Below are 16261 nucleotides of genomic sequence, written 5' to 3' on the forward strand. Positions count from 1 at the left end.
CCTTAGCAACCTATTAAGATTAATGTATAATAATTGATGCATTATTCTCATGAATGTGGTTAAAAGAAGTAATAAGGGTGATGAATTCTCTCTCATCCTTTTAATGATTGATTCCTCCAGGCAAGTATAATGTCATGGAGAGATCCGCATGTTAAAATTGGCATTATTAATGTGAACTGAATTGATGATTAACTAGGAAGCAGCAGTCACAATGAACAGTTTTGAACTTCCATATGCAAAAGTTAGACCCAGCAAATAAAAATTAAACCCTCTTTGGTAAAAACAAATAAATCTCAGTTTAGCACATTGAAACCATTAATAAATACATTTAGAGAGATCATTTTAAATATTTTAGATTTGTTTTCTCTGAGAATTTAAGAAGGTATCTCTCATATAACTCTGAAATCGGGAAACAGATTAAATCTTACTTTTTGGTATTTGATATTTCAAAAGATAAAAGGGAATCTTGAACATTTCATTGTTTCTCTCTTATTGAGAACATGCAATTCCTTATATGTAACAATCAAAATACACTGTCCTCAAACAACAAAAAAATGGTACTGTTATTTGGATTAGCATCATTTCTGTAGTCTCAACTTTGTGTTCATGCATTCATTTCAGGCTATAATTTTGGATTCTGTTTTTTTCTTTCTTTTTTTAAAGATTTCCTTTATAAAACTAGAAAAACGTAAGTGCTATTATTTCATATATTCTCAAGTTGAGAGTGGCCACAGGCTCCAAGAGGCCATGTGTCATGAGGTCAGTGAGATCCTTGCTATTTTGTGAAGGCTGAAGAGCTTTTTTAAGTCCCTGGGTGGTCTGGCCGAATTTCTGGGTTGAATTAGAACAATCTTTCATATCATGGGATGTCTTGCCCAGGTTGTGCAATGTAACCTTTAAAACCAAGCAAACCTGTTGCTCAACTACTTCAGTCCTGTTCTTCTGTATCCAAATCAGGTTGTTTTCATACAAGCATGGTTCAATAGGCTCTTTACCACCTGAAAAGAAGGATTGTAAATATTTTTGTGGGTTTACTGAATTAAAAAAAAAAAAAGTTAGTTTGAAAATATGTTGTGAGCCAGCCGGAGCTCTGCAATCACTCTGAAAAACAGGTTTTATTGTCTGGATAAAATTCAGGTTCAACCAAGAACAGGTGACATCAGATGCAATTGTTCTTTACAGGTGGCTCTCCTTTCTACCCACCTGGGCTACCCACAGACTCCTTTATTTCTCATCCTAGGACTAAGCCACAGGTGCGGCAGGTGTGGCACTGCCACTGGCACAATGCTGGAAGAATTGCTTCTGCTTCCCGCCAAGGCCCAAGGCCAGGTCACTAGAGTGGGAGTGGTTGGGGTTCTTGCTCTGGGGCAGAAGGTGGGAGAGAAAATGAGAGGAGTATATGAATCGTCCTGACAAGAGAGCATACTTAATAGTTTCAGTCATTCCAAATTTCTTTAGTTTTTACACAGTGACCTTAAGAATCAGTGATCTATTTCCTTTGAAGTAGTTGACTCATTTTTTTTATGCTTTGTGCTCTGCCTTCCGAATTTATTTTGAGGAAAATGTACATCAACTAAGTTTAAACTTAATTTTCACTGGTACTTAATTTGTTAACTCCCAAAGTATTAATCCCTCAAAGAAAAATAAAATAATTATGATCCCCAAAATGGATTTGGAAATTTTATTGTTAAAAAGAGGAAAAGAAATTGCTAACATTTCTTTGCGCAGTTCTGTGCTGTAACTTTCCACTGTCAACATCTGAAACTTCCAGGGTTTCTGTTACAAACAGTTCTCTTGCGTAGGGATTTTCTTCTTTGCTTTATTTTATAATGTTTCAAACCTACAACTAACTACTTTGCTGCATTATGAGAACACTTCCAGCTCTATACCATGTAAAGATACACAGATTATGAATTGTATCTCTGTACTAAACAAATGATTACTGAAGGCCTATTATGTGCTAGTCACTGTCTGTGTGCCAGAGATACAAAAATGAAGCTCCCCGTCTAACTGGGGAAATATAGACATATCTGAATAATTACAGAGTAGTCACAGAGATGTCAAAGAGATACCTATAAAGTACAGCTAGACCAGACAATGGGATAACTAATTGTGCCAGAGAGAGTCAAGGAATGTAGTAATATTTGATCAAGGTCTTAAAGGATGACTAGAGATTCACCCAGTGAGTCCACCCAGTGGGAGTAGGCATTCCAATTACAGGGAACATTGTTTGCAAAAGCACGCAGGCCTGAAATGCAAGATAAATCCTGAAAGTGGCTGGAATCACTGGAATTTAGGGTACAAAGATTAAGCATAACTTCCTTTCAGCAGTTGGCTGGCTCTCTCCCAGCTGCCTCTCACATTATTCTCTTAGTTTCACTCCTGCTTCTGCTCCCAATAAAACAGAGCTCTTTTTCTTACCCAGCATCTCTGGTCAATGAGGGTAGTTTCTGAGCTAGTTTATGAGCATCAGACTCCTTTCATGAAAGGGACACACCTTTTGCCTCTCTGTGTATATTACTCCCTTTAACAAAACCAGTCCTGCTCAGTCTTAATACTCCCCCTATTTATTGGGATTTATTCCCAAAGACTTTTGACTATTTTCAAGTTAAGCCTACCCTTGAAGAGTAAAAATTTATCATCATTTGGGATAATTAAGGTATACCTTATAAATCTTGAATATAATCCTGGGAAATACTCCAAAAATGTTTTTAGAAATGCTAGCATCATTATCGCCTTTTAAGATGACTCTTTGAAGAGAATACTCCTTTGCATGTGCAAATTCTAGTGTATTTTAAAAGAGGCACACGTTGTTAATTTTTAGATATGAGAATGGTATTGTGGTTATGTCTTTTAAAATCATTTTTTGGAGATACATCCTGAAATAATAAGGTGAAATGATGTGGGATTTGCTTTAAAATAATCCAGTGGTGAGAGGAGAGGGCAGTGTTGAGGAGTATAGATGAAATAATATCAGTGGATAGACATTTGAGGTTCATTATAATAATATATTTTTGCATATGTTTGAAACTTTCCATAATAAAAAGTAAAAAAGCCACCTTACATTATAGTAGCACTTTATTTTGTGCTTATAGGTTGAAAAGGAATAGTCATTTTCACAAACATTAAGATATACTTTAATGTCACCAGTTCATTACCCTCTCCCTATGTTCTCTGACTTCTCTATAAGGACCTCTAGCACCTCTTGCTATAAAGAATTTTAATATATATTCATGTATAGAAATATAATCTTTTATTAATTAAGTAGGCAACTAAGCATAGACTGCAAATCTAACAAATTAATGTATACTAAAAATTCTACCTTTTAAAAATAATATTTTTATTGAAGTACAGTCAATTTGCAATGTTGTGTCAATTTCTGATGTACAGCATAATGCTTCAGTCATACATGAACATACATGTATTCATTTTCATATTCTTTTTCACCATAAGTTACTACAAGATATTGAATCTAGTTTCCTGTGCTATACAGTATGAACTTGTTGTTTATCTATTTTATATGCAGTTTGTATCTGCAAATCTCTAATTCCCAATTTATCCCTTCCCACTCTCTTCCTCTGCTGGTAACCATAAGTTTTTTTCCATGTCAGTGAGTCCCTTTCTGTTTTGCTAACAAGTTCATTTGTCTTTTTTTTTTTTTTTTTTTTGAGATTCCACATATAAGTGATATCATATGGTATTTTTCTTTCTCTTTCTGACTTACTTCACTTAGAATGACATTCTCCAGTTTCATCAGTGTTGCTGCAAATGACATTATTTTGTTATTTTTTATTTTTTTATGGCTGAGTAGTATTCCATTGTATAAATATACCACAGCTTCTTTATCCAGTCATCTGTGGATGGAGATTTAGGTTGTTTCCATGTCTTGGCAATTGTAAGTAGTGCTGCTATGAACATCAGGGTGCATGTATCTTTTTGAATTAGGGTTCCCACTGGATGTATGCCCAAGAGTAGTATTGCTGGATCATGTGGTAAGTCTATTTAAAGTCTTTTGAGGAATCTCCGTACTATTTTCCGTAACAGCTGCACCAAACAACATTCACACCAACACTGTAGGAGGGTTGCCTTTTATCTACACCCTATCTATCATTTATCATTTGTGGAATTTTGAATGATGGCCATTCTGACTGCTGTAAGGTGATACCTCATTGTAGTTTTGATTTGCATTTCTCTGATAATTAGTGATATTGAGCATTTTTTCATGTGCCTATTGGCTGTTTGTATGTCTTCATTGGAGAATTGCTTGTTTAGGTCTCCTGCCCATTTTTGGATTGGGTTGTTTGTTTAAAAATTCTACCTTTTATCCCAAAGAGTGCACTATTTCTTATTTTACCTCGTCATTGTCTTTTTATTTTACAGCACAATTGCACTATGAACTAATGAATGAATAAATATTATCAAATGTAGAAGTAGAGGTATTTTCCTCTCTGTTAAAATGTATTGAGTTCTATTGAGTTATTCAACCTCTTCATAGTGCCCTCTTCCACCTATTTAAAAAAATTTTTTAAGAACTCCAGGCATCTTTGCACAATAGAAATCATGTTAAAATCAGATCTTTCTTTAATTCAAATTATTTAGCCTATAAAGTAGCTTATAGAGGAGATACCATCTGCCCTTTTCCAGCATATAAAGTATTTTGCTACAAGAATAGTAAGGTGACTCGATGGGTCCTCTTCTTCCCTGGGGGAGCCCACACACTTCAGAGCACAGGGCAAGCTCACCAGTCAGAACTCACCTTCAGCCCTCAGAGAGCCATTGGATATGGACAATTAGCACAGACAAGGTTGTGCTCTTACTGTTCAAGTCAGTCCTGAACAAATAATATTTGTGCCTTTTGTAGTGGTTTCCCTTGCTCCAAATCCAGCTAAACTAGCATACCCCCTTGTTCTTAACCTTTTCATTTTATAAATCACCTCTACAAATTTCAATTTATACATTTTCTAGGACACTTTCCACTTAGGCAGTTTCCCAAAGTGTGACCAAAAGACCTCCTGCACCCAAATCACTTGGAGTGCCTTGGAGTGCTGCCCCCACCACAGAAGTTCTGCATCAGAATCTCTGTAGGTGAGGCCTGGGAACAGGACTCCAGTGCTCAGTTAATGACTGACTACTAAGCTTTAGAGGAAGTTTTCATTTGGCTATGGAATGGCAAGAGCAAGAACGATAAACTACCACTCACTCCTGCCCACCCCTTTCTTCTTAGAAGTACATTTCCTCAAGTTGTAAAATGCTCTGTTGATGTAACAACAATTTCTTGTGCAAAAAGAAACCCTACATTTTGGGTAAAATGTTAGAAATAATAACTGCAAAAATACCTGTCAGTTCTAGAAGTGGTGACATTGCACATACGTTTTCCATTGTCAAGTCACTTCATGGTGAGCTCTTTTAAATATATATATTTAAATGATTAGCACTCTCAACTTTTAAAATTTTTCTTAAGTTGTGAGTATTTTATGCCAATAAGGAGATACCACTTAGGCAAGTTTTGCTATTTTGGGGTAGCAGTCTTCCAACTGTACCTGTTCATAAACTATGGTACAAGTACTTTACAGGAGAGATGTAGGCCAGAAAGAGTTTTAAGGACATCAGGATTCTGGGTATTTAGTTACTCTTTGCACTCCTTAAAACTGATCTGAAAAAATAATTTCTGGATAGAAGACCAATATGGCAACCTAAGAGGCTCCTTAGCTACCCTCCTTCCATGGATGCACTGAAAGTACAGCTGTACCTGGAACAATTCCCACTGAAAGAGATCCAGAGGCTAGCCAAGCAGCTCCTATATATTGGACAAATAAGAAAGAGGCACGAGATACTGAGATATTCTCTTGCCATAAACCTCACCCCTGGCACAGAGCCATACAAAATGGACTGAACACCCAACTGTCAGCTTCCCTGAGAAGTGAAGGGTTTGGATACCATATTTAGCACCCCAACATTTAGGACTCCCATTTGTCTAGCTTTCAGAACAGCTGGCTCTGAAAGCTAATGGGACTTGCAGCCAAAAGACCCACAAGACCATAGAAAACAAAGATAATACTGTTAATTAATGGTGTCAGAAAACTGGACACTTACCTTACATCACACACAAAAATCAACTCAAAGTGGATTAAAGTAGATTAAAGACTTGAAAATAAGACCTGAGACTACAAAATTCCTGGAAGAAATCATACGGGGGTAAGCTCTTTGACACTGGTTTTGGCAATGATTTTTTGGATTTGACATCAAAAGTAAAGGCAACAAAAGCAAAAATGAAGAAATGAGATGACATCAAACTAAAAAGCTTCTGCACAGCAAAACCATCATAAGGTGAAAAAGCAACCTATGGCATAGGAGAAAATATTTGCAAACCACCTATTCTTAAAAGGTTAATACATAAAATATACAAGGAACTCATACAACCCAAGAACAAAAAAGGAAATAACCCAGTTAAAAAATAGGCAAAGGATCTGAATAGACATTTTTTCCAAGGAAGACATACAAATGGCCAGCAGATACATGAAAATGCGCTTAGCATCGCTAATCATCAGGGAAATGCAAATCAAAATCACGATAAGAAACCATCTCACACCTGGTAGAATGGCTGTCCTCTAAAAGACAAGAGATAATAAGTGTTGGCAAGGATGTGGAGAACAGGGATCCTTTGTGCACTGCTGGTGGGAATGTAAATTGGTGCAGCCACTATGGAAAGCAGTATGAAGATTCCTCAAAAAATGAAAAATAGAACTACCCTATTAATCCAGAAATCCTGCTTCTGGTTATATATCTGAAGGAAACTGAATCACTATCTTGAAGAGATATCTACTCCCATGTTCACAGCAGCATTATTCACAATAGCCAAGGTGTATGAGGTGATTGATGTGTTAATTAACTCAGTGGGACGAATCCTTTCACAATGTATATGTATATTCATCATTTGTACACTTTAGGTATCTTACAATTTTGCTTGTCAGTTATACATCAATAAAGCTGAAAAAACATTTTCAAAAACTGATGTGCTTGAGGATACAACATTTTCACTTCTTCTTTCACACACCTCTCCCCCATTATCTCATATTTTAAAGAAGAAAGGCCCCCTCTCACCCTAATCTTCCCATAGTGTATTACCCTGCAGTAGAGAAACCTCTGTAACCCACCAGTATAGGTATTGATATTGGTATTGAAGACAGGAATCACACTAATGGATGAATAATAAATCCTTTTGCAATTAGATGGTTTCCTACTTTCCTTTTAATAAAATTACAGGAAGATCTGCAATTGAGTTGTCAATTGGTAGATCATTAAAAACAAATTTTGGTGTAGGTTTCCCTTGACTTTTGGCATATGATTCTGAGTACAAAGAATGAAGGGCACTGCTGTAATAAAACTCCTTCTTTCCCCACCTATTTATTTACAAGAACAAATTTTATCAACATCTATATTAATAATAAACACAAAAAGGTGAGGAGATAAAACTGAAGTTGAACCATATCTCATTTTAGTCATAAGTAATACATAATTATGGTTAAATTGATACCTGACCTACTTTTAGCAAAAATTAGATACTTGACCTAACTAAAACCAGCCAGTCCCCATCCAGCTCATTAAGAGATACATTTAGAATAAAATTTAAGTTTTTCTGTTTAATAATAACTTATCAAAATTTATAATATATTCATGTTGTTTTTATCAATAGTATACTAATAGTAATAGAAATGATAACTCAATCCAGAATAATTTTTACATACAGCTTTATGGTCACTGACATAAAAAAATATAATTTCGACATTTATGCCTTTTGTTATGATAACTAATATAATTGACATAAGATTTTCAATAATAGAAATATGTCATTTTTTGGTAGAGGCAAAATAGAAGTATGATTTCAAGGAGAAAAAGGAAAGATGCAAAATCTCTGATTATTAAATAAGAGCATGTTTGTGTATTTTTTAAAAATAGCTGATGTGGTATTTGGATTCTATTGGATATATTTTTTAAAGTGCTATAATTATTTTTTAGAGACAGTATTTACAATACACTTGAAGTTACATGCTTTGCAACTATTTTAGCTTGGGATGAAAATTTTAGATGTCAGCTTAATAATGTGCAATAGGATACAAAGCTTTACAAAATTCTTTTGGAAGTATTTGCAAGTAAAAGTTTGAAGACCACTATTTTAGGAAACCCAGTCAGAGATCAGTGTGTAGAATGGACTAGAATGGGGAGAAATTGGGCAGGACACCAGTTAGGGGACAATTGATTTTTTCCAGACATAAGGAATTTGAACTATTAAGTTTACAATCATGGAAATGAGAAACAGACTGAAACCAAAAGCTACTAAGAAATAAGAGTTCCTAGTGTCAGTCCCTGCTTCATTTCATCTTAAGTTTTAAATACTGTCAAAACTGAACTTCCCAGTGTTTTCCACCTGTAGATTCTCCCAGACTTAGTCCTGAGCACTTTCCTTCCTTCCTTCCTTCCTTCCTTCCTTCCTTCCTTCCTTCCTTCCTTCCTTCCTTCCTTCCTTCCTTCCTCTCTCCCTCCCTCCCTCCCTCCTTTCTCTCCTTCCTTCCTTTCTTCCTTCCTCTACTGTTCATCAGACACTCTGTGAAGTGCTGGGACTTCTGAAACAGTTAACATCAGGCTCTGGCCTCTGATAGCTTCTGCTCTAGTCTGGAATCTTAAACCTGAGTGTGATGGTGAGAGAGATCATCCGTGGCTCACACAGTGCCCCTGCCTCCCCTTTGTGACAGGCTGGAAGATAGAGAGCGAAGCCTCCATTTCCCAGACTTCCTCAGATTCCACATGTGGCCCAGCCTCTGCCCAAGCAGACATATGGATGTCACATTTGGAAGACAGAAGCGAGACAGAGGTGGCATGTCTGCTGTTTCCACTAGCAAGCAGGGATGTGGAGGCCCTGGTTTTTCTATGGCAATGTAGCAGAGGCCCCAGGGTCTGATGCCTACTTCTGTGGATGCCAAGGACACCCATTTCAATGACATAGATCCAGACTGAGTCAGTGTGCCTGGACCCAGCAGTGGGGGCTGCCATGTCCTTACTCCCCAGCTTGCCCCTCATTCCTCCATTTTCTGACCACAGTACAGGGAGTAGTAGCTACCTTGGTTGGCATGTGTGACAACCACTCATGGAAACTTGGCCTGGAACCTGTTTCCTTAGACTTTCTAACCATTTTGTAAGCACCTGATTCATTATATTAAATCCCTTTAAGCTTAAATGAGCTAGAATGGCTTTTTTTTATTGGCAACCAAATCCTGGCTGACACAAATGAAGTCCATCATTCCTCCTGGCTTCCTCCTAGCCTCCTGTATTTTTCCCTGGGTCTCTTTGTTGTCAGGTGGAGTTATTGTCCTATGGGCCATTGATGACCCTGGAATGCTACGTTGTTGCCTGAGTTGCTAATTTTCCTCTCCTGTGTGTTTTAATTCTCAGAACTAGTCTCTGACATGACTTGTTCCAGTTGGTTCTCTTTTTGGTAAACCAGAGTCTCTCCTGACCTATCCTGGTGAAGGCTATTCCTGAACAGATCTAAAAGGTGACTCCGAAAGTGTTGAACCTTTATAGGCTGTTTGCTCCATTTTTCTGCCTCTATGTTCCACTCATCCTTTACTTCCTCTTAGCCCTTTGGACAGTGTGTCTTTCTGTATTTGGGTCATTTCTTTTAGAGCATTGATTCTGCTTAGTTGACTTCAGAAGTTCCCTGAAGAATTAACAGATTCCCCAACCCAACCCTGATTCAGTAGGTCTCAGGTGTGGCTCGAAGTCTGCATTTTAAACGAATGCAACAGGGCACTCTGACCCAGCCTGGCCTTGTATTACACCTTGACAACTCTCTGATGTCAGTGCCTAACCTACTTTAGTGTAGTAATAGGTCCTAGCTCCTTCCCTCGTCCCTGCACTATGGAGGTTGAGAAAAGAGGGCAGTAAAGGTAGCCCCCCTAGGTTGTAAATTTGGTTGAGTAGAATTATGATTGGAGAATAGATTCAAAAAGGAATTTAAGAAGGGAAGCCAGTTTGTGGAGGAAATAATGAGTTCCACTTGAGACATGTTGGGTTTGACATCCAGAAGATTATATATTGTTGGCAGCTTTTAATGGCTTGATGACTCAGGTCTTGAGGTTGATTAGTGAGATGGATTCTCTGTTGAGTGGACTTCAGAGGATCATTGCTGCACCTAAATTATTTCTTTAATGTGGTGCAACATGCTTCTCCTGAAGATGACATACATCTATGGGTGTCATTCCCAATATGCCATGGAGTCAAGTATATTTTGTATTTTCCGCTGGGTTGCATAAGAGGAAAAGTGAGAAGATTCATGGTGGGATAATCAGTGTTATACATAGCTTAGGAGATGCCTGAGGCCCAGCTCTTTCCCTTAGAGCTCTCCTCCCCCTTTCCAACCATCCTTCTTTCCCTTCCCTCCGGCCTGCTGACAAACATATCTTAGTTGTGTAAATGGGAGAAGGAAAAATTATGTAGGATAAGAGTAAGAGAAGAGAATAAAAGCAGAAACTACAAGTGTAAATGTTTCAGTCAGCCACAAACTAAGTAGGATGAAGTAATACTATTCCCACAGATGTCTCACATGTCTCTGTCCAGGCTTCGTCCAACCTATTGTAGAAGTTCTGTTTCTTCTCTAAGACTTAAAGCCATTGTTTAAAAGTGGCTTTCAAGCTCTCCTTTCAAGTGAAATCTTACACAGAAATGATATTTCAGAAATGTAACTGTATTTGATTGCATTCAAATATGTATCATTTATCCATTCTAAAGTTGTTGCCTGGGTTTCATGAGAACAATGAGATTATTCTGATGGAGATAAAAATTTTAAACTAGGGTATAAGGATGATGGTTGTATGTGAGCAAACAAATGTCTTCCCACATTAATCTTGATAAAATCCTGATTCATTCAGAAAGGTAATTGCAAATGGAGCACTTTTTGGAAAAAAAACCCCAGCATGTTTTGCAATAGGAGGATACTATAAACAGAGTACCAGAACCCTAATTCTGAAACCTAGCCAATAATGATTTGACTTTTAGTGGGCCAGTCATAAATATTCATTGAATACTTAGCATGTTCTAGATACTGAGAGTGCATTAGAGAAAAAGACACATGGAATTTATAGCCTAGCAGGGAGGATAGGTACTAAACAAATAATTGTAAGTAATTGTAAGTGCAAAAATTACAAGTTGAAAGAAATTCTAAGTATGCTGGGAATGTATGGCAAGAGGCCTAACCTTGTGTGAAGGTGGTCAGAAACGTTCTTCATAAGGAAATGACGTTTAAATTGAGGCACAAAAGGTGAACAGGCAAAGGGAGGAGCAAAAAGTATTCCAGGTAGATGGGCCATTGTGTGCAAAGGCCCCAAAGTGGGAGACAGTATGATAATCTATTTAAGCCTCTATATGGAAAATTATGTATAGTCTATTTGGGAAACTAAGTCAGCATGGGTTTTCCCCAACAAATGTAGGGAGACCAATGATCTATTCTATTTGTAGAGGCCAAGAGTACAAGACTTTCTAGCCAATGCTATGGGGTAATTTGTGAAGTATTAATTGTTGTGTTTTTAATGCCAGTACTGCATTCACCTTTAACACTCCACCACTTGGGCTGTGAGCAAAGAGGTATTCCCACAAGATGTGGAAAAGGTACCATAAAGAAAACCAATAACAGAAACTTCAAATTTTTTACTTTTAAGTCTAAGCCAAAAAAGTAACAGGCCAGGCGTTAGAAAAATTGGGGCAGGATAGTTGCTGAGTGAGAATATGGTACAGGGGTTGCATAGGGTGCCCCAGAAAAGGATGTGGGCACAGCCTCACAGATAAAGATGATCCCCAGAATCCCCAGTGGGCTGTGGAGAGCAGTCAGGTATTTTCCCTCATGGTCAGAAAGTGACACATAAGAGCAGGCTGACCTTGCGAGTGCTGGTGAGGCAACGCCAACACTGAGGAAGCAAGTGTCTAGAGGAGGAGGGACAAGGGATCAGTATATTGGGGTGGGGTTGGAGTCCCTCAGTTAATATTTTTTATATCATCCTGACATATATATGTTAAGTGCTTGGGCATTATGTGAAAGATAATGGGAAGCCACTGAAGGATTTGAAATAAAAACCTGCCTTGATGATATCCCTCTCTAGCTGAGCACAGGGAATGATTTGAAGGAGGTGAGACTCACCTAGAAGGATGTTGCAGTAGTCTAGGCAAGAGATGATGGCGGTCTGTACAAGGATGGTAGCAGTGGGATGAAAGGAAGTGGACAGTTTATAGCTACCTGTTTTAATTGGCTCAGGCTGCCATAATAAAATATATAATAAACACTGGGTGGCTTAAACAACAGAAGTTTACTTTCTCACAATTGTGGAAGCTGGAAGTCCCAGATCAAGGTCCACCAGGGTTAGTTTCTGGTGAGAGCTCTCTCCTGGGCTTTCAGATGACTACCTTTTCACTGTGTCCTCACCTCTTCTCTTCCTCCTCTTATAAGACAACAGTCCTAATAGAAGAGGGTGGGAGGAATCAAGGATGACACTTAGGTTTCTTGAGTAGAAGTGATAGTGCCATTTATGGAGATTGGGATCACTGGAGGTAGAGAATATTTGGGGGAGAAATATCTGAATCTAATGTTAAACATGTTTGTTTTGAAGTATCTATGAGATATCAAAAAGCAAATGCCAAGTGAGTAGTTGGTTATATGGGTTTGGAATTCAGAAAAGACGTATAAGGTACAGATGTAGATTTAGGACTAATCTTTCTACAGATGGTCATTAAGCCATGAGAGTGGGAGAGAGTCCATAGGGCAGTGGTTCTCAATCTTAAATGTGCATCACAATCACATGGATAGCTTGTCAAGACACAGATTGCTTGGCCCTACCCCTGGGGTTTCTGATACCACTGTACTTTCAGAGGCATACGAACATTTTAAGATTTTTGAAATCTATTGGTAAGTTATTTTCCAGCAAGCTCATGGCAATTTATATTTTTATCAGCTGCATATGAGAAAGCCCATCCCACGCTACCCTTTGTTGCATTCAATATTGTAATTTTTTTAAATATTAGAAGCAAAAAAAGTGAACTCACTGCAGTTTTATATTGTACATCTTTATCAGTGTGATAGTGAACTTTTACCCCAAATTTTAAAGTACTGTTTGCATGTCCTTCAGTTTTTGGAAAAAGAGATCTTTCTGTTTTCACATATATATGTAATATATATATAATATATATATATACTTTGCCGTTTTTACTTATTTTATGTATTTTTTAACAGCTTTATTATGGTATGATTCCTGTGCAGTAAACTTACACATATTTCAGATGTGCAGTTTGATGAATTTTGATAGATGTACACACCAGTGAAACCACCACCACAGTCAAGATAGCTAACATTTCCATCACCCTTCAAGAGGTGCAAATTTCGAATTCCCAGTTTATCCTTTCCCATCCTCTTTACCCCCGGTAACCATAAGTTTGTTCTCTATGTCTGTAGGTCTGTTTCTGTTTTGCAGATAAGTTCATTTGTGTCCTTTTTTTTTAGATTCCACATATAAGTGATATCATATGGTATTTTTCCTCTTTTTGACTTACTTCACTTACAATGACAATCTCCAGGTCCATCCATGTTGCTGCAAATGGCATTATTTTATTCTTTTTTATGGCTGAGTAGTACTCCATTGTGTGTATGTGTGTGTGTATATACCACATCTTCTTTAAGATCTTGATCTTCACATCTTTATCCCCATCTTCATCTGGTAATGGACATTTGAGTTGTTTCCCTGTCTTGGCTATTGTAAATAGTGCTGCTGTGAACATTGGGGTACATGTGTCTTTTCAAATTGTATTTTCCTCTGGATATATGCCCAAGAGTGGGATTGCTGGATCATATGGTAAGTCTATTTTTAGTTTTTTGAGGAACCTCCATACTGTCCTCCATAGTGGCTGCACCAATGTACATTCCCACCAACAGTGTAGGAGGGTTCCCTTTTCTCCACATCCTTTCCAGCATTTATTGCTTGTGGACTTTTAATTTTTTTATTTTAATTTTTTATTTTATTTTTTTATTGAAGTATAGTCAGTTTACAATGTTGTGTAAATTTCTGGTGTACAGCACAATGTTTCAGTCATACATGAACATACATATTTTTTCATATTCTTTTTTACCATAAGCTACTACAAGATATCAAATATAGTTCCCTGTGCTATAAACTTGTTTATCTATTTTATATATACCAGTCAGTATCTGCAAATCTCAAACTCCCAATTTATCCCTTCCCACCCTCTTCCCCACCTGGTAACCATAAGCTTGTTGTCTATGGCAGACTCTTTTAATAACAGCCATTCTGACTGGTGTGAGGTGATTGTAGTTTTGATTTGCATTTCTCTTAACAGTTAGTGATGTTGAGTATCTTTTTATGTGCTTGTTGACTATCTGGATATCTTCTTTGGAGAAATGTCTATTTAGGTCTTCTGTCCATTTTTTTATTGAGTCACTTGGGTTTTTTGTTTTTGTTTTTGCTTTGTTTGTGATATTAAGGTGTAAGAGCTATTTGTGTATTTTGGAAATTAGTCCCTTGTCAGTCGCCTCATTTGCAAATATTTTCTCCCATTCTGTAGGCTGTCTTTTTGTTTTGTTGATGGTAGCTGTGCAGAACATATTTATATTTTGACACATTTATTCTTTGACCCTTTCAGTACACCATTGCATTATTTGATCAGCATATTTGGGAGATAACTCATATTGCTAAAATGTACCCTAATGTATGTGAATCATCATAAACAGGCAGGTCTTTAATATTCACCTCTGTGAATATGATGAAAATACTCTGCTGGTGACACTTTTCCAAGTTGAATGGTATAAAAATGTCACATACATAGTGCTAGAGACAATTTCCATGTAGGGTAAGTAAAACCAAGACATTGTCATTCTGATTGACCCTAGGTTGTCCTATGGTCCATTCACGTGGCAGGGCCAAGAAATTCCTCTTCTTCTAAATGTAGAACACACTTGACTGGCTCTGGCAAAATAACCATGACCTAATGTTCTGTCTTACACGATCCTCCCTACATGTGAAAGCCAGCCCTAATGCTGAGCTGGATGACAATGAAGTTATTGATGACAAAACCAGATCCTATTGGGAGCTCAGCTGTCTTGTCCCTGTGGCTCTTTCGGTCAAAACTGGGTGACTTTTCTGACAGCCTCTTTCAGTCAACAATGTTAGACGACTTGAAATTATACTTCAATGTATGCTTCAGATACTTTATGACTCTTTCTTGGCCTGCAGCCTCCCTTGTTAACATGTCATAACATCTGCCGGGGTCCCCTGTCATCACTTCTTTCGGCACCTGACTGTCTCAGTGCAGTGAAGCTGGGATTAGGTCTGGTTTGATGGCTGCGAAACAAATGTTCCCACAGTCATCATCAACTGCATTTCTTAAGCACCCACCCTAGAGTTAATCACAGAGATACTTTCTGACTCTTTGAAGTGAAGGATACCCAGTGGATTTTGCAGATGAAATACACAGAGGCATAATATGGCATTATAGTAAGGCCAACTCTCTTCATATCTAAAGGGCACTGGATTTTATTATATAGTTTTACTCTGAATGGAGATTTGGGCGTCCTCTGCCTCTTCTTAGATTGGGGAAAGAGCAGAGCACAGTGGAATGGACTTGACCTTTGAGTTTAGACAGAATGGTCTTCTGGCCGTATGACCTTAAAGCAACTTTGGTCATTTCTCAGAATTTGTTCCGTTATTTGTGAAGTGAGGTAATACATTTCTTAAGGTCTATTGTAAGAATGTGGAAACATGTAAAACACACTGCAGGTGCTCAGATGTCAGTTCCCTTCCCTTCCTTACTAGGAATAGCCATCACTTTGTGAAAAGGGTTGTCAGTACATGACTAGGATTCAGAAGGTAAGTTCTTTCATGAATAGCCTGATTCTTGGATAATAATGACTCAGCTGCAAGGGCTTGAGGAATTGTTTTATTGCCTTGAACTTCCTTTGGCACAGGGCCCCACTGAGCCCATATAAGAATGAATGCCACTGAGCAGCCAAGTGTTCCTCGACTGTAAACACTTTCAATACAGATTTGAGAAAAGGAATTTAATGGCCAGAAAGCAAACAGATACAACTGAGTATTGCATATGGAGACCAAGATTCCCAGTAAATCCAAGGACTTTTATATGTTATGTCTTTAGCATGACTATCTCCCCTTTTCTTTTTGCAGTCCATGATGATAGGGGGAGACAAGGAGGT

At 37.7% G+C, this 16261-nt stretch overlaps 1 protein-coding gene and 1 long non-coding RNA gene across 3 annotated transcripts in view; one reads left to right on the plus strand and one right to left on the minus strand.

The window, feature by feature from the left end:
• GSAP (gamma-secretase activating protein) overlaps positions 1–16261 on the plus strand; it is a 187990-nt gene that overhangs the window by 38688 nt on the left and 133041 nt on the right. The window lies entirely within an intron of this gene.
• LOC116665030 lies at positions 4807–11677 on the minus strand. The gene is made up of 3 exons (XR_004321614.1): positions 11593–11677; positions 9513–9517; positions 4807–4816 (listed from the first exon to the last, which is right to left on the minus strand). It is a non-coding gene; the product is annotated as an uncharacterized LOC116665030 (long non-coding RNA).

Source organism: Camelus ferus, chromosome 7 (assembly GCF_009834535.1).
Source record: "Camelus ferus isolate YT-003-E chromosome 7, BCGSAC_Cfer_1.0, whole genome shotgun sequence".
NCBI classification, from domain to species: domain Eukaryota; kingdom Metazoa; phylum Chordata; class Mammalia; order Artiodactyla; family Camelidae; genus Camelus; species Camelus ferus.